Consider the following 26,684-nt stretch of genomic DNA (forward strand, 5'->3'; position numbering starts at 1 on the left):
TGACAGTGGATTTGTAAAGATGTACATTTTGGAGAAGCAGACTACCATATGTTCTTTTCTGAACTCATATTTGTTTGAACAAATGCATCATATTTTAATTTTCTTTCTTTTACTGTTCCAGAGAGCTCAACAATTACTGTGTGATGAGAGTCAGACAGCACTTACAATGTGGTTTTGTTGTCCCCACATGCCTTTCAAAATCTGTCCAATATCAGGATTTTGTATTGCTCCCCAAGTTCCCATTTGGGCTAGTCTGTGCAACTGTCAAACTTTGTAGCTGAGTGACATTTAGAGATGAATACTTCTAATGTTTCCACATTGTGTGCTTTGCTTCCCTATTGGAACTATAAAGACACTCCTTTATTATGCTTTAACATATAATCATTACCAAAACGGGCTCCATTTAAACAAAAGTACTTTCAGAATCCAAAGCTTTGATAATTTGCTGAGGCCTCAGTGGCTGAATGCAAATACGCCTGCCTGTCTATTATGCCAGATGTTCCATTAGAGATATGATAGCTCTTTTCAATCTCAGTGATTAATATACTGTGACATCTATAGATGGATGGGAATTGAAGCTGATTCTATGTTAGAGGATACTATCTGGTAATTTAGGATATGCATCTATCTCTCTATATACATGCACATGCAGCTTTTACATATGCAGATGTAAATGGAATTCTAGAAGATGTAAATGGAGTTCTATCAATTTGGCAAAATTTAATTATAATTAGAAATATTTTTAAACCTGTCTTGTTTTTAAACATAGTAATTTTCCTCTAGACATTATCTTTCCTTCACTTGCTAGCCTGCTGAATACCATCTATACTTATATACATTCCACATTTCACTGAAATGGAAGGCTGCTGGAAGCCTCCAGTCCATGAATGAGGATTTACAAGTTTGAAAGAAATTTTTTTTTCCCACGTCAGAAGAAATTAACATTTTTTATCATGGCCATGGAAAATGAGAGATGTGGACCCTGCCTACTTAAAGAAAATGCACTATTTTGGGAGATTCAGCAAAACCTTGGTCAATTATATTAACAACACAGAAGTTTAATGGGATCAAAAGTATTGCTTGATTGGGAAAGCTGCAGATCTCCAAGCAGATCACATCACATACCCACATCAGAAAGTAAGGTGGTTAACTGAAAACCATGTCTTCTCAGATAAGAGAACCAAATGTTTAAGTGAGGTGACTGAGAAAAGTAGAATGTCATTTTCAAAACTGAGACATAAAAAGAAGCTCATTGAATGAAACCCTCTGCCCTTAAAGGGATTCCTGTGGAGAGGAGAATGTAAGATATGTGCTGGACTTGCAAATTTAGGACAGAGTTGCTTTGTGAAAAAAATTATTCTGGGAGCAGAGGTTGGTTCAGTTGGACAAATCATAAAAATCAAAGAATATGCTGAGTTGAAAGGAATCTATCAGGACCATTGAATTCCAACACCTGCTGCAGGACACCCCTGGAATCACACCATGTGTCTGAGAGCATTGTTCAAACACTTCTTGAACTCTGTCAGGCTTGGTGCTGTGACCACTTCCCTGGGGAGCTTTTTGCAATGCTTAACCAACCTCTGTGTGAAGAACCTTTTCCTGATTCCCATCTCAGCTTCATGCTTTTTTCTCTGGTCACTGGGTCTTGTCACTGGTCACCAGAGAGGTGAGATCAGTGTCTGCCCCTCCTTTATCCCTCACAAGGAAGTTGTAACTGCAGTGAGGTCTCCCCTCAGTCTCCTCTTCTCCAGGCTGAGCAGACCAAGTGACCTCAGCTTCCCATATGGCTTCCCCTCAAGGCTTTTCCACCATCCTCAGGCTCTCCTTTGGCCTTTCCTCTTCCAACTGGCCTTGGGTAGAGTTATATTTGTTAGATTCACTGTTACCTGTCAGATAAGGTTCAGCAATTTTCTGGCTGAAAGTCCTCACTATTTTTCCTGGAAGTGCTCTGACCTCCAGGCTAGAGAGAAAGGTTTGGTTTTGTCAGATTCTTAAGGAGCAAGGCACACTTTGATTTGACTTTCTCACTACAAATATTCATGGGATTCTGGCATTTGTAATGTAGAGGCTTATTGACTGAATGAGAAGGAAATAGCATTCACATTTTAGTTGTTAATAACAAAATCCTGGTATTTTCCTCACTTATAATAGTTAAGATATTAAAACATTAGGGTAAAAATATATCAAAGGCCAGTTACATGGTTAGCAGTTAGTTTACGTTCACTAATGTTCTTATGAAAATATTTTTTTCAGAATATTTGGGGAATATATATATTGAATAACTAAGAGTTTCCTCAAAACCATTATTCTAAACTCAGAAATCATGACAGAATTGAGAAACAGATATATTTTTATACAATGTAGCATCTGCTGTGTACATGCATGCTTGTGTATACGACTGCCATGGAGTATGCCATGGGCAGTTATGTTGAAGGCCACTTTGAGGAGATACACAGCAACCATAAAGCAGCAACACACAACAGCAATACCTGAGCAGCTTTCCTTGCTCACAATCACCTCAAGAAATCTGCTACAATTTCATGCAAAGTCATATTAATTACTCCAAATCTGCATTTCAGCTACTTCACTTCATGAAGCCTTGATCGCTACCTGGAAATATTGAGGAAGGTAATTTATTTCTGTGCATTGTCTGTACAGGGCATGGGATTAGGCATCTGTACTTGAATGGATGCTGCCAAGTGGTTATCACTCTGGATTTTAAGTGTCTTGCCCTTTGACCTAAATACAGATACCTAATTATTTCCATCTTTAAAAATTATCCTGCCTGGTGATTGATATGAACTCCTGTCTGTTGGTTATAATTAGTGTGTACAACATTGTGATTGTTGCTTCATTAACTAAAATAAGTTTAGACTTTGATTTATATTGCACATTTTTAGCTGCATCCCAGTATCTCAGTTATATTTCTTGGTTTAGCCACCTAATGGGCTACAGAGTTTAAGGCTTTGTCTGTAATAGTTCCCAAATCTCTATTTAGGTCGATGCCCTGATGCTCACTTTTCATTTAGCAGCTACACACTGTTACTTTTTTTGGATCCAAACTAATTAGTCTGTATTTATCTGCATTTGTCATCTATGAGCCAGGTGCATTTATTATTTACATCATTATGCATTGAATTGCTTTTCTTCATTTGTGGTTCTTTCCAAGCACAGCTGATCAAGTATTAAGAGCTAATCCCAAACTTACCAAATCGCTATATTTCTTTTTACTGATTTGAAGAAAAGAAACACTGAGGTTGGTTCCATACAATTTATACAGTTGTCTACAGCAACTTGGACAGGTATTGGTAAATCACAAATCTTCACTAATTACTCTACATTCGTAAATTATCAGCCATAAATCATTGCTCACATTGTCCTGTCTGATATTGACTGTTCTTTTTTTTTAATTTTTAAAATTATTGTCATCCCATGGCAAAGAAGAAATTGGCATGATGTGTTGATGCAAGTAAGCATATACCTCAAATATCAATAATCCTGTTTCACATACCTTCAGTGCATTTGATTATCTGAGGGTGAATGGTTTTCTTTCATTAGCAGAACTCTACATACAGTGCTTCTCAGATGCATGTGCAAAAATGTGTGAATACTCTTTGAATAGCTACACAAATGGACATTGATTTCTTGCCTGCTAATACATAACCTTATAATTAATTTTTTTTATTCAGTTTCAAACTATATAATTCAATTGAATAATATTTTACTGCTTGGCAAGGTATAGAACTCCTGATTATAAATCAGATACCCCCTTCAGATATCTGCTGGAAGCACAATCTGCTTTATGTAAAACATTCCTTATGTAGGTTTCTATTCATATTTATCACTACATTCCACTCAATATAATCAAAGCACCATCATAAAAAACACTGATGATCTTAAATATGCTTTCCTACAGTATTATACTCTTTGAACTCTTGGTTTGTTTGTTGATTTATTTATTTAATCTTTCTCCTTTTCTCACAAGGAGGAAGGTCCTGACTTTTGTTGCCAGGCATAGGTCATTAGTTGACTTTATGCTCAACTCCATAGTTTTGGGAAAATGTATAATTTATTTATTTTTCCAGTTTCAAGTGATCTTTTGAATTCTGTATTTAGCACATTCTTAGTGAAGTCTGGCCTGTAAGACTCATTGAGCAATATCTAGAAATTTGCAGACAGGCACAGTAACTAGGTAAATGCTGGAGACAGGAAAATATATTTCTCATTGGATAAAGATGGACAGATATACTCAACAGTAAATAGAATGTATGAAAGTTATCTTTTTATTTATGTACTTAAAGATATTTTCAACGGTCTTAAAAAATCTGCTCACACATTTAGTGCATGAGCACCTATTAATGAAAAATACAACAGTGTAAATTAAATACATGAATGGGGGAGAGGAAGAGTGCTGTTCTGAGCCATGTCAGGGACATTTTTCCTCCTGGATGAGAAATGGTGTAAGCACAGTAGTTCCAAAATGCCTGTAAAGCAACAGAAAGACTTTTGGCAGATAGACCAGGTCAGCACAGACTGAAGATCCAAACCTAAACAAAACATCATCATTACTACAGAAGGGTAACTATCCAAGTAAAATCAATTCTTAGTAAGTTGTTCTGCCTCTGGTCATTGCATTAGCCTCATGTTAGCCCTCTATTACAAGGTGAATGCTAGGTTCTCTTTCTCTACTCATATATTGAAAAATATTGATATTTATAAAAAAAATTCCTCCATCAGCCTTATATATTATGAACCCTTTTCTGTTCTTTTGTTCGCATCAAATCCCCTCTGATTTTGTAGTACACATTTGTACTTGCAATTGCATAAATAATTTCTTAGGGAATAGTGTATAATTTTCAGAGCTTATTTAAGCAGGCATTTTAATATTATAATACATTTAATCTAGAAGGTAGTTACATCCAAGTATCTTGATAAACTGATATTGATTTGTTTAACTGCCCTAAACAAAATGGATACTATCATTTCTGTTGTTGTTGATTAATAAATGCTCTGTATTTTCTATCTTTTTTTTAATGGTTGGCAGAGTGTGTCAGGGAAATGGAAGTATCTTCTGAAAACTGCAACATTAATTTTTTAAAAATTTTATTTTCATGTTATATTTAGAACTATGATCGTTGCAAAGATTTATACTCTCACAAAATATAGTGATGAGATTTCAAAAAAATAGATTTAATAGTTCCCTTTAGAAAATATGAAAATTATTTTAGGAAGAAGTAACTGTGAATTATACACAGTGACATCTATAATATTCATGTGAAAAATGTACAAACAAATGTGAAATTTATGAAAACCTCCAGTCATTCATTGTTCCTCAAAACTGAATGAAATCATAAAATTGTTTCTGGAACATTCTCGGCAGGCTTCAAATGTACTTTTCAATTATATAAGAGTCATTCACCATCTGTCAACCCCCATATCTGGTGATTTATCTATATGATGACTCACTGCAGGGTGCTGTAAGTATCACCATTATTTAATCAATACTCTGTCTATTTGCACCCCTCTTGACAGCTTGTGTCCATATCATTCATTCATTGCCAGCCTACCATCAGCGTGGCAAGAAAGGCATCTTTGGCTGCTGTCTCACAGCAGCTGCTGCCTTTGGACACAGCTGTCCTGAATCCATCCCATCACGGCTGAGTGCATTCCCATTGCAGCACCAATAACCAGAAAGCTGCTCCAGCCCACACTTCTCCCAAAGGAGAAATGGAGTCTTGCCTAGGGAAGTTGACATCTTGAGGAAAGACAATCATCTGATATAAAGAAAAGTGAAAAGGAGATACTGTTTCCCTTTCCATGGAGATAGAGCCTCTCCATGGAAAACATCAACAAGGTCTGGTGCAAGGAAAATCACATGGATGTCCCTTATTTCTCACGCAATTCAAATTGTTCCTTGTGGGAGAGAATTCCTCTTCTCAGTCCTCTCATGCAGGAGGTCATGGAACCAGATATGCTCTGTGGAGTGGAAATACCTGAGATTATTAATCAAAAGCTGCCTGCAATGCTGAAATTTGCTTAGTATGAATGCTGAGTCGTTTGCTGTTAGCAACATGGGAAGGGTCTGTGGAGAGATTAGAAAAGGAAAACCTGTGAGACAATGCATATGAGTTGCAGATACATCTTGAAAAGAAGCTTCTGCTACTGTATACCACAATTTCAAATTTTATTAACTCATGCAATTCAAATTCTCACAACAAATCAGCATATACTACTACTACTTTGTCAAGTCTTGTCAAGTTTATCTTTCCTTGTAATCTGGTGGTTTCATGCCATCTCTTTTCCCTAGGAAAGTTGAGAAAGGGTCCTCTTTTGAAGTAAATTCTGCTCTGTTTGTATGCTTTATGCAAGTAACCAGTCTGGATAAACTTAATCAAGGGCTCTTTATTCTATGTGATTGGAATCTGTTAAAGAAAAGAGTTTCCACATGGAACAATTAGTGATTGGACTAGATCTCCTAGCTACAATCGCCTCTCTTGGAGGATATTCTTACAAATTAATTAATTTTCACCAGTGAGTGTGGAAAGGAAAGAAAGTAGCGCAATGTTTCTTTAAGCAGTAAAGAAAGGAACACTCATTTGCAACAGACTCCCATTTGGTTAGTTAAATTTTACAGTGGCATAAATTATGGTTTCTAGATTTGTTATTAATTGACTATAGAGTTTTGAAATGCATCAGAAGTGAGGGTCAGCTATATAAATGTTAATTTCACTGGTAGAGTGAAACAGAATTTAAAATTTAATGAGAAACACTTATCTGGAGTAGAAATAAGAGAAAAGTTATTACAACTTCTAATGGTATAGGTGTACAGGTGTTAAGATTTAACCCTGCTCATGGGAGAGGTTGAAACAATTCTCATCAATAATGCAGATTAATAAGGATAATGGCATGAAATTCATAGATCAACCTCTGTTTGCACCCAGAGAATCATAAATTATTACTCTCTGACATTAGGTTAATCAATGTACACTGATCCCGGGAGAAGTTTTTCCAGGTCTTTTCCTCTTCTGGCTTGTTTTCTGGCTCCATGGAAGGAAGAGTCACCTTGGAATTTGGATGACCTTACTCTTTTCCCTCAGCTCAACACAGAGCATCCACACAGAGCATCCTTCTGTCAGTGATGAAGCAATAAAACACCTTTCTCAGTTATTTTAAGTTAAATACTCAAAAGCATAAGTGCCTAAAATATAGGAAGTGATTAGTATTCTAAGAGGGGACACCATGAACACAATACTTCACCTTATATAAATAAAGCAGGTAATAAATATAAATGAGGAGATAAGGCTACAGCTAAAATATGCAGAAGAGATGTAAGAGATTAATGTATGGTAATGAATTTCCTTTGAAATAAGGAACCATAGCCAAGAAAGGAAAACTTGTCCTAATGATATTAGATAGAAAAAATATGGATCACAATTGCTGGCAAAGGTTCTAAATGTGGAAATTCTCATCTGCTTTCAAGCAATTTTATCTCCAGCATTAGCCAAGTGCTGGTTAGCCAGGTGCTAACCTGACACACGTGAGTGGTCAAAATGGAAACTGGCCCCCAACACTGAATATGAACTTCAGTACAAGAGCACATTCACTTAGAAAATCCTTAGAGGAGACATAGAAAAAATCCTGACAATTCTCACTTCAAGTTCCAGCCCAAGACTGATTATCAGGGACCTTCTCCCTATTGCAACAAAAGTAGCAATTAAAAAAGGAAAAATGAGTCACCCTAGATGGCCAGATGCAACCTAGGCAACTTGAGAAATGTATAAGGAAACACTCACAGGATACACACCATGTGCTTATGCATTCTTGCAAATACATAAAAATAAAATACTTGTCTCCTTTAAATAAACAGAACAATAAGTCCTAAAGCATGTTGCATGTTATTGTACAAAACTGGCAAGTAATGGAACATTTTTAATGCTCACATAAATTAAACAAATATGAATGCAATTGCCTTGAATAAGTTGGGACTTCCTCATAGTACTCTAAGCAGACACATTCTTTCTTCTAAGATGAAAACGCAAATGGCCTTTCTCAATAATAAATGAAACAGACTGGTTAATCAATCTGTTATTTCTTTGGTTTCGTGGCTTTTTTTTACATTCCTAGCAGAATAAACAGACTCAAAGCCTACAGTATACTAAAATATTGTCTAATATTTAGTAGATTTTTTTTGTTTTGCTATTGTTTGAAAGAGCAATAATCTAAGAAAAATAATTATACACATTTTTCCTGATTTTGAAAAATTGAACTCTTATTAACTCTTCTAACTGTAAATGCTTCTAAAATGCTTCTAACTGTATGATGTAGTCACATTGATGGACTCTAATTGTTTATGTTTTTTTCCATTGCACAGAGAGCTGCAAGCCAAATTACCCATTTTGCAGGCTTTTGCTTTATGATCCACTAGCCTAGAGCATCAGAAAGAGGTTCTTTGAAACTGTAAATACTAATAACCTTTCCATGAGTAATCTGTCCAGTCTCTGGTACTTTAGTATTCTGTCAGTCTAGACAAGACTGATGTGTCCAGTTAAAGAAAATGAAATGAAGTTAAAATCTAATTCTACTCATTAAAATTGTACACTCCCATAGAATTGCCCATATTGGCACTCAGTTGTTCTGGGACTTCCAGCTGTATTTTTGTTCAAAGAGTAAAACTATTAATTCACAGAGTTTAGTTCTTTAGGCTCTATACGTCAACATGATCAATGTTTGGTGCGTAAATTTAATTTAGATTCAAGTCACATTTTACTGAGAAGCTAGCTCTAAAATTTGTAAGAACTCTATTTTAGGATAGCTTTAAGCAGATGTCTGAGTTGGTAAAGAAATTAGGCTTTCTCAGTTAGTAGACCATTTTTTAGTAAGGGTGTAATCTATTGCTTAGTTTCACAATTGTCTATACTGTCATGTCAATGTTTTCTGAAGTTTGGCAACCATTCTCCTAATTTATCAAAAATAGATAATGTGTTGGTTAGACAAGAGTAGAGTCAAAAGAGTAGGGGTTATGTGTTAAAGAACCAGTGCAAAGTCACTCAGCACACTTGACACCTGGTGAGATTTCTTGGTATTTATTAAATACCAAATGGTGACATTTAGGAAGGCAAAAACACATAACCCGCTGTTATTAGCTGTCAAGATGCTGTTGCCTATATGAGCATAACTAAAATAGCAGCAGATATGTTTATGTATATACATGAATAAACACACGTACACCAGGAGCTACAAAATCACTAAGCCTTATGCTGGTCCGTATATTATTTAGCATTTTATTATTCACTTATCATATTCTGTCTTCAAAAGGTTATGAGGTGATACGACTTCTCATCCCCTTTGTGCTTTTGCACCACTTGGCTCTGGGATATCTGCTGATACTGATGGGCATACTGGACTTAGATTTTGTGTGTGTTTAGTCACACACCCTTTAGAAAAAGTGTTCATGGACAACCTGCTGAAAAATTCTGAAACACTTCAGAATCTGAAACTACCTTTTTTTCCCCCTCTCTTTTTTTTTTGTCATTTTATACCCACACTTGCTTTTCAGGAATTGTGTTGCCAGCCCCTTCTAAAACTCATTTATTGCTCTTGTTGCTCTGAATAAGTGTGCCATCCTCATAAGAACATCAGCAATAGGCATGCAAGGCTTTGACTGTGTATTGATAGTTCACTAAAGAGTTAACAGAGAGGAGATCTGGAGTGAGTGGTTTTTTCTGACCATCAAGGCAAAAAGGATTTGGTAACAATGGACATTGTGCAAAACTAATTTTCTTGAGGTTTCTTTTTCTATTAATTTTCAGTTTAATACAATTTGGATTAAAGTTGTTTCTAGTGTGAGAGTGTTACATATTGACCAGAAGATGTTTTTATGAAAGAACTAAGCATCTTACATTGCTAATAAAATAGATCACAGATGATGTGTTCCAGAAATACAATGCATTATTCTCACCTTGGACTGTTTTGGAATTGTTTGGGAATATTTGCTTGCAAATCCTGATGATATATATTCATTACTGATACGTATCTACGGCTTGGAATTATTAAGCAGATAAAGTACAATAATAAATGAATGGGGGAAAAGAGATGTAAAATAAGAATGGGCAGAATGGAATGGTTTTTTGATTTTATTCTAGGGTGAAGCAAGTTGTCCTGGCAGCTTTATCAGGATGTGATCTGCCATAAACCTGGGGAGTTTTATAAACCTGGGGAGTTTTTGCATATGTATCAGAAAAATAGATTAAAAAAGCCCAAGCTTTCCTTCTTTGTAGGTTTTTTCAATAGTCTACAAATATCAAAAAATAACAGGGGTTTTTACTAAAAAAAAGGTAAATATTTTTACTTAAAAAAAGTTTAAAAATTGGGGTTTTTTACTAAAAAGGTAAAGGTAAAAAATTGTCTTTTTCAGGCTTGGAAAAGACAACTGTTATTTTTTGTATTTGCCAAATTATTAGTGGGAGATGGTAAACAATGTATGATAAGGTAATAATGGCTTTTTGTAGTCCATAAAAACAATCAAAGTGTAAACAGACAAGAAGACTTTCAGGAAATTCTGGGACAGCCTCTGAAGTGTTAGTGACACCTTTGGAGATGGATGCATAGATCACACATGTACATGCTGGAGAGAAGAACCAACAGAGTCTAAAAACTGTAAGAAAATGCACAATTCTATGTGTAAGATGCCAGTTAAAAGACTTGTATCCAGGTATTTAGGCTGGTAACTCTGCCATTTAATGAGCTGCAGACTAACATTACCAAAGGAAAAGACATAACTGCAGGAATGGAGATCCTGGAAGAGACTAAAAGCATATTCAGAAGAAATACTATGGCCAGTATGATTGGCTCCCCCTGAATCAATGGCTGGTAGTTTAACCAGGATGTCAGTGATTCCTAGAGATCAGTAGTAGATCAGTGTCTTGAAGTTTCAGAAGTCTCTGGTATGCCTAAAAGTAGCTTTTCATCAGGCAAAAGAAATCAGACATAGTGAATTCACACATTGCAAATGACATTAAAAGCAATACATAATTATACAAGATTTCTAGCTGTGCTGTGACATTACCTATTTACTGCCATCATCCCAAATTTAAAAGTTGATCATCAAAACCAAGTGAGATAAAACAGACATAAAATGAAGCCACAAGAATAATTCAGCCCAATCTTAATTGCAATGATTTATCATTGTCCAGTGGGCATTGCAAAAAAAATTAACAAATTTTGCAGAAAGATTAATCGGTACTCAATAATAAACCCAGTCTGCACACAATACATAAAATTAAACATGAAGTTTCCTCATAAGACTTGGATTATTATTTAAATACTTGAATTATTATCACTTTAGTGTTTCTATTCTGCAGAATTTCTATTTTTGCTTTAGCTTTAAATGAAATCCCATTTGTGCAGAATTGTGACAGCCTCAAGAGCCATGAAACACAGAGTGCTCAGTGCTGCTTTGTGATGAGCTTGGCCTGCAGCAGTCTTCTACCTTGCTTCTCTTCCAAGGAGAAGCCAGGAACCTGATGAGGTCCCATACGGATCTGTCTGCTTCATTCCACCCAGCTCTTCCCTGAGGGGTTCCGAGTCCCACCACTCCTGAGGGCAATCCTGTTGTGACAGGCAGCCACTAAGAGCTGCTGGAGTCATGTGAGCCAGCTGGTGCTGAGAGTGACAGCGCTGTGATGGGAAGCACTGTTGGGACACATTCAGCCCAGGAGCTGCACTGGGAGCTGCATGTTCAGCTCCAGATGGTGGGAGCTCAAGTGCTGACACTTTGTGTACCCAAGGGCCCAGGGACCTGTGGCCCAGCCAGGTGACCAGACACTCAGGGACACAGAAGGAGCCAAGGATGCCTGACCTTTGCCCCCTTAGACTGAAGTTATAAAATCCCACAGGTGTTTTGGTTTTTTTTTTGGCTCCTGCCTCAGAGGCACCAACTCAAACTGTTACTTAATTATTGCACTGAGATTAAAGGATAAAGACAACTGAGAGTCTGCTATGAGAAATCTAAGATTGAGCTAGTAAGGAAACCTGGTCTGACTGTGTGTCAGGTGGTGTTGGTGTGACTGCCAAAGTGTCTCCTGGATGGTTGAACAGAGAAGTTCCCTAACAGCACTCAGGGCTCTGTCTTCAAGAGATCAATGCAGAAACCAGTTGGGTGTCCTATGATGGAAAGCATCTCATGATGAACCCAAACTCCTGAGAGATTAAGAGAGACATCCAGTATGACAGTTCAGTTATTTATGTCTTACTCAAAACTTTGAGAGTAAACAAGTGACTCATAATTTTGAGTGAGGATCTGTCTGTGTTTAGCATATATAGACCTGAAATATTTTTTGAAAACAAACCTTGAGTAATTATTTTCTATATTAGTAAGCCCACATTTTTAAATGCTGGCCTTTGCTTGAAACTATCATAATGAGTCATAAATACCAAGTGGTTTAGTGCCTTCCTTGTTCAGAAGACCTAGTTCTCTTCCAGGTTTGTGGCATAGTATGCTAGGCACGCACAGCAGATGAAAGCAGTATCTTACCATCAGGAAGGGCTTCTCGTCCTGTTTTCCTTGCTGGGGTTACAAGGAAGCCTGTGAACATTCCTAGAAAGGCTGGAGTTGAGAAAAGAGGAGGTTAACTTATGGACTTTAGGGAATTCAGAAAACTGGGCTCTCCTAATTTAGAGGGGCTTCTTTCTCAAATAGGTAATGACATATTGTGTCACCATAGGAGTAGCAGCTTCATAACTACAAGATACAGGGAAGTATTTCTCCTTCTCATAGATTGAACTGGCAAATAATGGATGTTTGTATGACATGATGAATTCAATGGGAATATTTAATCCTTTCAGCAAAACACAACTTCTGACAAGAAACATCCATTAACTGCTCTTCCTACCCTCAGGGAATTTCTTTCTGATGTCTTTAATTAGACTTTTAAAAATGGCCTGATCTTATTGCATGGCATTTTCTCCAAAATTCCTATGTGAATAGAATTTTATCAAATGCTTGAAGGTACTTCCTATTTGAAGCTTAATCAATAAAACAAATAAGTAGATATATTAGGAGACTGCAAAAAGTATTAGACAAAATTACATAAACAATAACCAACATGTTTCTTACGAGAGGATGTTAAGTTTAGGTATAAGAAAGGGTTTGGCAGAAGTTATCAGATGACCATATGAGTCATTCATTTCAGTGTGTGGGCTGAGATCTGGCGGGTGACTAAGATGTTCCTTGTTTTTGTGTTTAGGTACTTTATTTTTGGAATGTTCTCCTCAAGTGTTATCTATACTAGAAAAATTACTTGAAGTTATAATGTATAGCTTCTGGTAATAAAGTAGCTGAGAACTTGTGCATAGACAAGTATGGTAGAGTTGACGACTGTCAGCATCCAGATTGTGTCATATTATTCATTCCCCCTTTTTTTCCTATGGATGTGAATTTTTTTGAAATGATGGAATATTTGGTTTGAGTTAAAAATAAAATACTACATAAAACAATCAGAAAAAGTACAACAATAAGCAAGAAAATATTAAACTACAAAATTACATGCTGCAATAAAATGATAAACTGCCATGCTGGCTTTTCATTCAGTGTTTTATGGATGTGCTAAGACTTTATAGTGTCTCCTGCTGTTAACAGCTCTTGGGCTAATTAGCAGATGCTTAAAATCTCTAAAGATTTGCCCCAGAATTGCTAATTACCTCCTCTATAGCCCAGACTGAAGAGAGGCTGTAAATACAAGGTATGCACCTTTCAGACATGCACTCCTCACTCATAAGAAAAATCATGTGAGGTTTTCTGAAGATCCAGTTTTTGATTGCCTCAGGATGAGGTTTTTTTTTAAAGAGGTTAAGACCTGGTCACATTCTTGCCTCTGATCTCTCACATTTCAAAAGAAACCTGATGACCCTGATAGCAGTGATACTAGCTTTTAAGTGAAAAAAGTCTTCAAGAGAAATGCTTGACAGTTACAGAAACAGCACCCATGCTTATAAAGAGCACAGCTGCTCACTGTGATAAATGGTGTCCATGTAATATTTATGTGCTGTTTAACACAAGCACATTTAAATCCCATAAAAAACTAACCAAGCAAAGCTCCTCATTTACAATGGAAACTTCAGAAAGTGACTTCCTTAGCTAGTAGGCTGATACTTTGTTTGGAGATGACTGGGATTTTATAAGGCTACATTTCTGCATTTTAAAAAATGCATCACAGAGCACTGACAAATTACTCATCTTTGAGGAAAAAAAATCTTTCTCAACAACCTACGTTTTAGGGATGTATTTACAAACAGGTACTTCTGTGTAAACAAATGTATAGTACAGAAGAAACACTGTCATGGTTTGAATTTCTGTGTCCAGTTTTGTAATTTTTTTCACCTCTTTAACAACTTTGTGTAAAGAACAGAATACCTACCTTCAGTAAAGCTAGTTTTTCTAATACTGTTATTAAATAATCATGGCTCATGTAAGGCTCTGATGGATTTTTTTATCTCGAGTGCTTTTTACAGAATAAGTTATTCTTGTTAGCTCAGCTTAACATAACAACTGTCAAAATTGGGCCCATGCTGCTTAGAACTCCATTAGTCATGGTGACAAAACACTTATATCTACCTATTCTTAGTTCAGTCCCATACTATTTTACATCTCAAGGCCTAAAAAAACTCCTAAGAGTATAGAGTGGTTGTACATGCCAGAGGTAAATGTTCCAAAGGTCCTCTGAAGGAAAGGATCATATCAGTTTCAATTAGAAGCAGATTCTGGTGAGAGCATTTTGAAGATTTTCCTGAAAAGGATGTTGAGCCTCTCACAGCATCACCTCTCCATTAGAGTTTCATGTAGTAGTAATACCCAAATAATGGATTTGACCTCCTTTACCAACACAGAGCTAAAATCTGTTCCTGGCTGTGCTGCTAGGATAAAAATATTTTTTTTCACAGGACTTGGCATGAGTCAAAGTTTTGAACCTGTGCTGTACACAGTATTGATAACACAGGGGTGTTACTGCTGAGCAGTGCACAGAGTCAAGAACATTTCTGCTTCTCACACTGTCCCACCAGCGAGGAGGCTGGAGGTGCTCAAGGAGGAGGGAGGGGACACAGCTGGGAGAGCTGGCATCCCTGCTGACCAAAGGGGTATTCCATAGCATACAGTGCATTGGTCAGTATATAAATCTGGGGGAAGAGGACAGGGGGACATTTCCTGGGGAATGCTGAACACCTGGCTGCCCATCAGTGAGACATGGTGAATGAATTCCTTGTTCTGTTTTGCTTGTGAATGTAGCTTTTGCTTTACCTATCAATCTGTCCTTATCTCTACCCACAAATTTTCTTTTACTCTTTCAGTTCTCTCCCCACCCCATTCACTCTCAGGGGTGAGTGAATGAGTACCAGTGAGGGTCTTGTTTGCCACCTTGCATTATACAATTACATTGACCTAATGGTTTAATTTTGTTTGGAAACTCTTAATGTCCAATTTTAGGACTTTAAGTGCTGTTCAAAAGAAGAAGTGTTAGCCTTTGATGGTCATGTATGTTTTAAGAAGGATGAGAGTAAGTGGTGATGAAATACATTTTATTAATCAGTATCTGAGTACTCAAATTTTCATCAGACTAAAGATATGAACTGCTAACACCCTTTTCACTTTAATAACTGTCTTTGTATTTTTAACATCTAATCATCCTAATGAATCTTGAAGATGTTACACATAGATTTAATTCTTAGGGAATTTTTTTGCATGTCTTATCAGTGAGCTGAAACCATTCCTGATTGAGTTAATTTGATGCACTTAAAAACATACTTGGAATAATGAGTAAGCAGTACATGAAATCACAAACCTTAACAAGAGTTAAGTAGCATTCTATAGAGTATTTTGTGTCTGATATTTATCAACTGGCTCAACTTTTCTACTGCACTTTACCCTGGTATAAAAGGGCACTGCTCAAAATTTGTGACACTGCTGTCTTTATAGTTTCCCTGTCACAGAGAAATAAAATAATTTTTGCCTGAGATTCAGAGGCTATATTTTTCCAAAGATGCAGGCCATTCAAATGCACAGGAATGGGTACAAAAACTACAGTAGCTAAAGGGATCTTTCACTTATAGGACAAAATCTGGGGTTTTGCCAGGAAAGAGGAATGAAAACGCATGGCTTTAGATGCCACATTTAATTCACAGTTTTGCGCTTATGAGAAAAAACCCAGTTTGACAAGAGAAAGAAAAGTTGAGAAATTATATATCCATTCATCAGTATCTTCCTTATTGACACTCTGCTATAATGTCTGCATACATAAGCATTTTCCGGGAACTCCTAATTGAGTATGTTCTATGTTGGTTCAATCATGGTTTCTGTCACAGTTGTAATAGTATTGAATGAGATCATAAGTTTTGTACAAGGAAAGTGCTAGTTCAGATTCTAAGGAATGTTAAACCCCTTATCATTTAGAAAGAAAAAACAATTTTGGCTCCAGAGAAACTGTGACTTCTCTAGTCGCTACCTTGTTTGAAGGATTATTTGGTATTTGCACTTAGGTTTAAATGTACTTAGGTGTTTAAATGTTCAATATTTAAAAACTTTAAAAATCACTTTGACTTTTTGGAGTATATTTAGAAGACATTAAATGTCCAGAAAGATGAAAACAACCATCAAAATAGGTGTTTGAAATGAACAATATAAATTTACTATCAACATTTAGGATTCTGCTTGCTCAGAATTTGCTTATATGGAGAACTTCAACATTAAGCAAGATAAATTATGTCAAAATAAATCTGTCCTTCTCTGTCATGCTGTTTTCTTGTTTGAATTGTTGTTGTACGGTGTCAGTCATCAATGTGAAATATGTGAAAATTTATGGATCAAAAATGTTCTATGAATTCTAGTTATTCAGCTAGCAGGCATATTTCTTTGTGTTTTGTAATTTAAATACAAAACTGTGTGTGACCCATGGCACAATTCAGTGCATTGATCAATGCATAATGAAGACTACTGAAAATGTGGACTGAGTAACAAGCAGTAGCAGAGATTGAAACTGCAGCTAGTAAATCAGAAAATATTTTAATGTTTCTTCCTAGCTTACAATGTTTTGAAGTAGAAATAAAATTTCTTTACTATTTACATATATATATATATATATATATATATATATATATATATATATATACACTCAAAGTCCCTGAGAAAGGACAGACTTGAAACAGACACAAATGGTAGAAATTAAGGCACTGCCATTTCCCATGCATTCCTGGAAACTCTTTACATTGACAGTTTGGGTTTTTTCTGTCCTTTGTCTACTCATATTTTATTATTTAATGCATTTCTCATTACAACAAATAGATGGCATAAAAACTCACATCAGACTTTCTTCAGAAATCCATAAAAAATCTTTGAATGGATTTAAAATGGAAAGGAAGAGAATGTAATGTGGAAAGTATTAAGAACAATGTAAAAGCAAGGTATGAAATTACATTCATGAAAATGTAAAGAGAGTAAAGAGGCACCATTGTTTGTGACTGTTGTTGTGATTGTTTTCACATATCTTAAGATTTTAGTTCTCTTTTGAAAGTAAAGCACTTAAAGAAGGGATCATTCTCTAACTCTGATCTAGTTAAACTAAAGTAATTAATTGTAACTGAACCACAGAAAACCCAATGTTTATTTTATTTGCTCTCTAGTCAAACTCCCACAGAGGCTCTCTCTTTTTTTTTTCTTTTAAGGGGAAGTGAATAAAAGCCTAACGTGTTTCTCTCTCTGATAGAATAAGAATAGCAAATGGATGAAAAGCTGTTACAGCTGTTAGAGTCTGGCCATACTAAGCCTAACAGGCACCCTAAAGGGGTGGTTATGAAAGTAGGAGCATATCAGGGTATCAGTAGCAGACCATAAAGGGTAGCAAAATCAGAAAAAGAAGGCAGGGTAATCAACATACCTATGCAGAATATAATGGTAAGTTATGTGTGCTTCCTACTATCATAGATGCCTAAAGATTTTTTTAGCTTGTTATATATATTTCATATATTTGTAGCATTGTAGATTTTTAATATATAGTTGTATGGTTTCTAGTACTTTTCCTGACCTTTCTCACAATAAGCTAACCCTTACTAACACAATTTTAAAATTCTGTTTAGTCTTATGCCTAAGAAAATATTTTTGACCAGGACATTTTGTTTTGCACCAGAACTTGAGACATAACAAGAAATGGGGCAAAGAAGACCCCGGACTAACTTTGAGGGACTGACCCAAGGGTGAGTTACTGGAGCAACTGATCTGCTGGATGTACCTGCCAGATATATTAATTAACTAGCCTTATAAAAATTGTTGAAATCCTTTATCATGTGTGCATACAGCCATATTTGTGCACCTGAAAACTTTCATTAAAGAGTTAATTTATGTTAACTTAATACCATTTGGAATTTTTTTGTGTGTTTTTAGAAAAGATTTTATGTTTTCTTATCCTTTGTCCTGCAAAAGTGGTACTCCAGTGAGTGTCAAGTCATAAGTAGCATTATAAAGGAGGATAAATCCATTTGCAAAGCAAAAAAACAAGACAGACATTACCTTAGATTCTACCCTGAAGATAAAGCTTTAAAACATTTTTTTCAAAGTATTTGAAATGTTTTGACAACTTGCAATGCATTTTTTTATTTTTAAAATTTTTATTTTATGTTAGAATTTTTTTAAAAACTCTATTATTTACTTTTTGTTTTATCTGAGAAGTGAATGCAAATTATACTGATATCTTCTACTTGAAATATCTAAACAATATGTGAAAAAATTTCTCTGGTCAGTCTAAAGCACCGTGCTTTACCATCAGTACTGTTGTACTGTTTGGTGGCTATTGTTTTCTGCTTCTATAGAGCAAACCAAGGTCGAGCTCTAAATCAAGAGATTTCAATATTGTCTGGTAGCATTTTTAAATGTTTTTTTCCTCTGGCAAATACCCTACCTGAATACATTATCATATAGAGGAATGAAAAATTTTAAGATAATTCATAGTTTTAATATAAACTGATTAGAAATAAATGAAACACAAATAGATTCATCTATTCTGGGAAGCTCGTGGAAAAATGGACAGATAAAAGTACCTAGAAAGATGTAGGAAATGTCTGCTACTTCCTGTGTGATTGAGCTAAAATCAGTAGCAATTCAGTGAGAAAATGTATTACTTTCCAGGAGAGTAGCTATTTGGAGCAATATTATTTTCAAGAAAGAAGTCTAGGAGTTGTTCAATGGGAAGCTGGAGCTTCTGCTGCCCAAAGAGCTGGCGAGAGGCACAGAACAAAGGCAGGATATGAGGCATGAAACACAATGTGATGGAAGCCAACAGGACAAGAAACAGAGATAGATCTTTGGGTTTTTGGAGGCTGAGGTGGTAATTTAAAGGTGAATTTTTTATGTGCTGATTGAATGCTATTTCTTTTCCCCTCATGCTGTTTGGCTTTTGTTTTTTTTTCTTCAAGGAACAGCAGAGTTGAAATCATTTTTAGGAAACATGCATTTAGTGGCAAGAAGTTTAAGGAGTTATGTTGGGGCATGGCAGAAAGAGACTAAGTAGAACTTTTCCTCCCCATACATAACTGGAAACATTCCAGTCAGTGTCAAGCCAGAAGCAGCTTTCATTCTTTTGTGCAGTTACCACATGAGGAAAACAAGTTTGGTCAAAACTGTCTTTTGGACTCATCACTGGGACTTGTCTATACAGCTGTGCAAACAAATTCTTATCTTGTCCCCTGGTACCTGAAAACCTGCTTTCCTACATGGGGCCTTTTCAGTCTTCAAATGATATCCTGGCCTGTGTCAGGAATAGTGCGGCCACCAGGACCAAGGCAGGGATTCTTCCCTGACACTCAGCACTGCTGAGTCCACACCTTGAGTACTGTGTCCAGTTCTGGGCTCCTCAGTTCAGGAAGGACATTGAGGTACTGAAGCATGTCCAGAGAAAAGCAACGAAGCTTGTGTAGGATTTGGAGCACAAGTCCTGTAAGGAGCGGTTGAGGGAGCTGGGGTTGTTCAGCTCAGAGAAGAGGCTCAGGGGTGACCTGGTCACTCTCTCCAACTGCCTGAGAGGATGGAACAGCCAGGTGGGTGTCGGTCTCTTCTCCCAGACAACCACTGACAGGATGAGAGGACACAGTCTTAACCTGAGCCAGAGTAGGTTTAATTTGGACATTAGGAAGAAGTTACTCACAGAAAGTGTGATTAGATATTGGAATGCACTGCCCGGAGGTTGGAATCCTGGAGGTGTTTAAGGAAGGACTGGATGTGGCACTCAGTGTCATGCCCTAATTGACATGATGCTGTTTGGTCGTAGTTTGGACTTGATTATCTCAGAAGCCTTTTCCAACCTCCTTGATTCTGTGATTTTGTGATAAAATAATTCCTTAAGGTCTTCTTGTCTGGAACAAAATTTAATACATCTTAAGATCTGGAACACAGGTCTGGAAAATGGAGTGATTTTTAATATCTTCAAACTTATATTTGTGGCAATAAGCGACATTTCCCAGTAGGCACATTCTAAATCCATAGGTAATGATGAGTAATTTACTGTTATACAAAATGTACTATTAAATTTCCTGTGATGTGTCTTTTCTATCACTTTATTTTGGGTCTTAATGAAAATTGAACTTGGAGTGCTTCCATCCAAATCTGGATCATTAATTCTGTTTGTGTGATGGTTTATTCTCCAGCTCATCTTTTTTTTTTTTTTTCTTCTTTTTTTTCTTTTTGTCTAGTGTTGTTTCTTCTGGCAGTAAAACACAGGTTTGAGTGAAGCTTGGCTTGTATTTGAACTCTGTCCCAAATCTGTATTACAATTGCATGTGAATGCTCTTCCATAGTTGCCTCAGCACAGCTGATGTCTTACTTTATTCTTTCTGACATATTCAAATACTACTTTAGCATTTACACTTTTTCTTATTTCCTTTCACTCACAAAGATAAGAAAAAAAACAGAGAGCAGAACTAGAGACCATCCGGGCTTAACAGGGAGCTTTGAGTGTGCCTAAGAGCAGATGAAGCAGCAGCACAGAGGACAAGACTCAGATGCACGACCATGCCAGTGTCTGGAGCATTGTCAGGCAGTGCTGGGATCCCAGGTGTGGTTCCAGTCCCCACAACTGAGGAATTGCAGCCCCTGCCTCAGACCCAGTCAGAAAACCAAACAAGTGAGACCAGAGGGAGGGCACCCATCCAGTCAGTCTCTCTTGGGCATGGCTGCAAAGCAGCTGCTGCTTCTTCTTCCTCTGCCTGTGCTGGGGGTGTGCTGATGGCAGAGCCAGCCAGGTTGTGCTCTGTGCTCCAAAGCCTCTTGGGAGCGGGCATGGAAAGTGCTGCATGCACAGCTGAGAGTTTGCTGTGTTTCTTCTGTTGTACTGATGTCCAGGAAAAGTTGAAAAATTCTATTTTTAAAGGGTTATAGTTTCATTTGGGTACCTAAGCCGAAGTGATTTGCAAAATGTTTTATGAGCATCTGAACGCTTAACAAAGCCTGTTAAGACTGAGTCATTACTAGATACTTATATATAGTGCTTTAGTTTATTTATTTTATCCTTTCAGCAAGACTGATATTTGTTAGCATATTTTTAGCTAAAAATAATAGCCATGATATTTTTCTATCACTCTCTGAGGCAGTAATAGTTTGGTGATGTTCTTAATATATTTTGCTGCTGGTAAATGTAAGATGTTTTAAGTTTAGCATTGCTTTCCATCAGATGTCATCTGAATGCAATATACATTCCCCATCCTTTCCCCCCTCATTGGTTCATAGGACAAAAGTTCAGCTGATTCAAATAAATAACTACATTTTATTTTTATCTTCTGGTCTAGGTCTTCCATACCAAGACGTCAGTGAACTGAAAGGACAGAGGTAAAGCTCTATTACAAGGGTGAAGCAATATTTTTCTCAGGGGAAAAACAGCAATACAACCCTGCCTCACAATGCTTAGTGAATGGTTAAATTTACCTTTCCGTGCATGGTTTCATTCTCTTTTCCTTGTTAATAATTCTAAGAGACAACCCACCCAAAACTGTTAATTTTCAGTTGTGTTTTTAATGGAAAAATATTTGTCAATAACAAAAAAGGGACAGTGAAATGTACTTCATTTCCAGAATACACATAAACATTTTTGAGTTTTGATCCGATATTTTTAGCTAAAAGAGGACAGGAAGACCTCCTAGATCAAACAGTAGTCATTAACATTCTGAAGAAACAATTTAAAAATAATGCAAAATTTTAGGTTTTGTTTGGGTTCTTAAATTGATATTACATTGCAATTTAAAATCCAACAGCAAAAAATCTTGTATGTCTTGTGTTAGATTGTTGTACATTAGTGCACAGGACTGCATCACTTAAACTGCTTCCCCATTCAGAGGGAGATGAAAAGCACAGAATATGTAGATATATCTTTCCTTCTTTTTTTCCTCAAAGCTTGTGTACCTTGTACAAGACTATGATGATTCAGGAGTTGGATTTCCTTCTTGGCTGATTTAATCCCTTCACATATGTGGTCTCAGTCTCCCACAATGATTTGGTAGTTAGCACATTTGCCTAGAATATGAGTGAGACAAATTTAATACCTCCTTTTTCAGAAATGGATCCAAATCCACATCCTAGGTCTTTTGGAAGAGCACCCAGAACAGCTGCTCCCATACAGTGCTGCAGCACTGACCTAGAAGGGCAGTGTAGAATCCTAGTTCTTGAGAAAGAGAGTGAAGTTCACATTAACTCTCTTAATGAGTTACATGGTAACACGTACTAAGTGTTGCTGGTAAAACATCCTTCACTGTCAGTGTCTGATGTACAAAGGCCCCTATCAAGCTGATCTTCACTGAGAAGGTGAAGGGCTGAGCATAGGTGGGCAGTTTGGCTCTTTTCACTGCAAAGCTATATTCAATTATGATTTTTCAATTTTATTTTAAAAATACTTCATTGTTTTCCCCTAAGAAATTGTATCTGTTTACATGAAGACAGCAGTACAACATGGGAAAATTTCTCAGGTATCATGACCTTAATCTTTCTCTCAAGTACTACAATCCACAAGTCCCTGCTCTTTTATCTGGACTAGTATTGTATATCCTGATAGCTTTCTATTCTTATTATCCAAGCAGCATTTCTTTTCAGCCTCTATCTACTTTCAGTTTCCATTAGAGCTCTGAGATTCATTCTTGCTCCTCTGTCTCCTACAGATTGTCCTCAGGCCACCTCATCTGCTCCCATTCACAGACGGTGTCACTAAATACCACCCCTGAACCGACACCTCCTAGATCTTCACATCACACTTCACCTTTTGCTGTCAGTCTGTTTTCTGTCACTTTCTGTGCTGCTGACAACTCAAATTCAGACTGGTGAACTCATGTTTATGCTCCAAAGCCTTGTGCATCTCCAGTGAAATGTGATGTGAGGGGCAGATTACCTCTCCTCCATCCCTTTTGATGATAAACATACAGCCACTACTGCAAGAGCAATGATGGTCTTTTCTTCCCTACGGAAGGACCTGCAAAATATATAGTCAAGGTTCAGTTGTGCTACACAGGAAGTTTCAAGCTAAACATTCAAGCTGGAAAGCCCTTTTGCCTGTGAAAAGCACTGCTGATTTCAGGATCCCCTAGTGGAAATCCAGGTGGTGGGCTATTGAGGAAATAATTTCATGCAGGCATAGCTTTTTGGAGACCATTGATGCTTCTGGACAGCTCATAATTTATTTCTTGGTCGTTATGGTCGTGTAGTCCTTGCAAGGGAATGATAGCAGGGCCTGCCATTATCACCAGGTAGATAATGTCAGTTCTAATATTAAAGGCTAAACAATATTGCAAGCAGCAGTGAGGAAGATTGCTGCGTGCTGCATTTTTATTACAGATACTGTATCATTACAGACACTGTAATGTATACATGAGGGCTCCCTGTGCCCTTCAATTGATCAAATTATGACATACAGAACTGTTGAAATAATTATGAGTTGAGAATACAAGTATAAAGATCCTCCAGAATTGACTATATTCTGTAATGCATAATTAAAATGTTCATGTCAGCAAATACCATTGATTGCAATTGATAGCATGTTATGATCCTGTTCCTTTGAAAAGGCAGAGATACTAGCAAAAAATGTTTAGTTTTTTTAATAGAAAGTGACTGGAAATATATTTCATTTTCTCACTTAGTCTCCTTACTTGTAATTTGACTTTGTACACATATTATTTAGGGGTAAGTATTGATACCCAGGATACTTCTGAAGAATGCATAAATAAAACAATTTAGAAGGTTTAAACCTTCTTTGTCTTTCTAAATGTGATTGGCCCATAGAAAAGTGAATCAGCTCGTTGTACCTTGCATAGTGTGAATGATGTTCCTTGCAATAATGCTTACACCTGGAAAGTCACTAGTCATCCTTGGCTACATGATAAATCATAACACAGATTTATATTTTCTCTGTAGCCTTAGAGGATATAATGGTTAGGACACAATTTTGATTTATTCAAAACAGCCTAGTATAAGACTGACTATTTAAGCCATTCTTAATTCATGTCATCTTGTGACCATAAACAGATTTAAGTTATTAAAAGACTTAAAGAAAGTCTTCTAATACATGCCTTCTAGTTTCTTCACCTTCTCTGTCTTCCTCATCATTGCTGCTCTGATTCTCTAAATCTGAAATTTTGTATGATTTTGTGCCTTGTTCTAATGCTGCTCCCAGTGAAGTCAGCAATGGCTTAGCATTTGTACACTCACTATCTAGAAATTTATTAAAGATCTATTAAAGACTTTCTTCTGCTTTGAGATTTATTTACACACACACACATATATATATATCTATATATATATATATATATATATATAACTCTTCTGGTAGGGAGATTTATATGGTCTGTATTCAGTAGGGAGATTTTATTTCTGGGGATGTGTAATATAAGTTTAAGCCTAATTCCACATTTCTTTCCTTAAAATTGGCTTTTTAGCTATGGAAGATGTTGTGGCTTAAAACTTAAAATAACTGAGGCTTATCTATTTTTATTAAATTGGGAAGAAAATGTGTTGAGTTTGATTCAGTTTTTTTGGTTTTGTGTTTTGGGGTTTTGGGGGTTTTTTGTTGTTTTTGTCTATTTGTTTGTTTGGTGTTGTTTTTTTTAGTTCCAAACACTTTTTTTCCTCAACGTGAGTTAATGCAGCAAGAGTCATTGTCTTTTCAGTGCTTCATCCTGTTTTTCAATGCAGACTGAGGTGAAAATATCTGTCTTCAGGTTTTGTTCAAGTGCGGGAAGGCAACGGAAGAAAAAAAGAGCAGGAAAGTGTGTTTCCAGTGATTACAGCAAAATCACCTTGTTATTCCCTATTCCCTTTTTTATTGAGATAAACATGTGCTAATTCCAGTAACTGGCCTTCTGCCCCTGTTCTTTAGCTCTGGAAAAGTTCTTACCCATAAAGCACAGTATAGCCCTCCCTGTGGGGTGCTGCTATACCAGGCAATTAGCTACTGATTCTGCCTTGAATGCCAAGCTGGAAATGACATGCCAATTTCAATACCATTTCACTCAAAGTTCAATGGTATTCAGCTCAACCCTTTTCAAAACACTTTCTTCAAAAAGAATAAAGAAAATGCTTTTCTTAATTAGCTCTTCTTGACTCCTGAGAGGGAGGGGTCCTTTTTCATTAAGCCATGACACACTGACCTCTGATCTTTTCTGTCTGATTTAAGAACTACGTGTGATTTTCTGTATATCATATAAATACTGACTGTACAAATAATAGTTTGAAAGTACTCAGTTAGCTTTAAAAACCCCATGCTTCCAAAAGTTGTACAATGTTTTTCAAGAGGATGTTTCAAGACCATCTTTATGCCACGGTCTAGATGGAGTCCAGCTTCTAAAGGTACTTAGGCAAAATTTCTGGAACACCAAAAATATAGTCTTATTGTAATTTTCAGCATCAGTTAGGTCCAGAATATGTTTCTGTTACCTAGATGGTTCAGATCTAGTTTATTTGTGCATAAGATGCATATTTGCCAGTTCTGTAAGGTTCTAAAAGGAAATTGAAATCATTAGTGCAAGGACATGGAACTCCACTAAATGATGCATTCATGATGCTTGTGACTAGGCAGTGCTTTTCATATATTCCCTGGAGAAAACAATTACAGATACTGCAATTTTAAATGCTTTCTAGCATCACAGAACAAAAATTTCTAGAGGAATATTGCATACTAATTTATATTAAATGAAAAAGAAAAAGAAAATGGCTGTTTTAAACCCAAACATTTAACAAACTAACTCAAAATGTGTTTAACATAAATGCAGTATGAAGTCATGTGAAACAATAAAGTAATGGTATAGAATAAAGTTGGTATGTTTTTGAATTCAGTGTCTTTAGGTGTTTTTTATATATTGGAGCATGTATCCATAGATAGTGTAAGAATTTGAGACAAGCTTTAGAAACTTTTTTTATTTTTTCATTTAACAACGAAGTGAAGTTTATATTTGCAATGGATGGAGATCATTCAGTTGAAATGCAAGTCTATATATGAAGATTCTTATAACGTTTTGGGAAAATGAATTTATATACTTCAAACAACTTAGTTCTATCTAGACATTAATATTTGGATAGAAAGGATCTTAAAGAAAACCTGTATCTGTCATCAGCAAATTTGATATAGTTAAGGTTCAAGAAAGTTTATTCTTTGGTAAAATTACTGATTACACAGCTGTTC

General features: G+C 36.3%; 1 protein-coding gene across 1 annotated transcript in view; it reads left to right on the forward strand.

Moving 5' to 3' along the window:
- Nucleotides 1-26,684, forward strand: part of LOC135299148 (uncharacterized) — a 475,254-nt gene that overhangs the window by 349,784 nt on the left and 98,786 nt on the right. The window contains exons 12-14 of the mRNA XM_064417695.1: nucleotides 18,171-18,237; nucleotides 20,928-21,086; nucleotides 21,817-21,856. The gene's annotated coding sequence lies outside the window, so the exon portion shown is untranslated. The remainder of the gene's footprint in view (nucleotides 1-18,170; nucleotides 18,238-20,927; nucleotides 21,087-21,816; nucleotides 21,857-26,684) is intronic.

The sequence above is a fragment of the Passer domesticus genome, chromosome 4, assembly GCF_036417665.1.
Source record: "Passer domesticus isolate bPasDom1 chromosome 4, bPasDom1.hap1, whole genome shotgun sequence".
Taxonomy (NCBI): Eukaryota; Metazoa; Chordata; class Aves; order Passeriformes; family Passeridae; genus Passer; species Passer domesticus.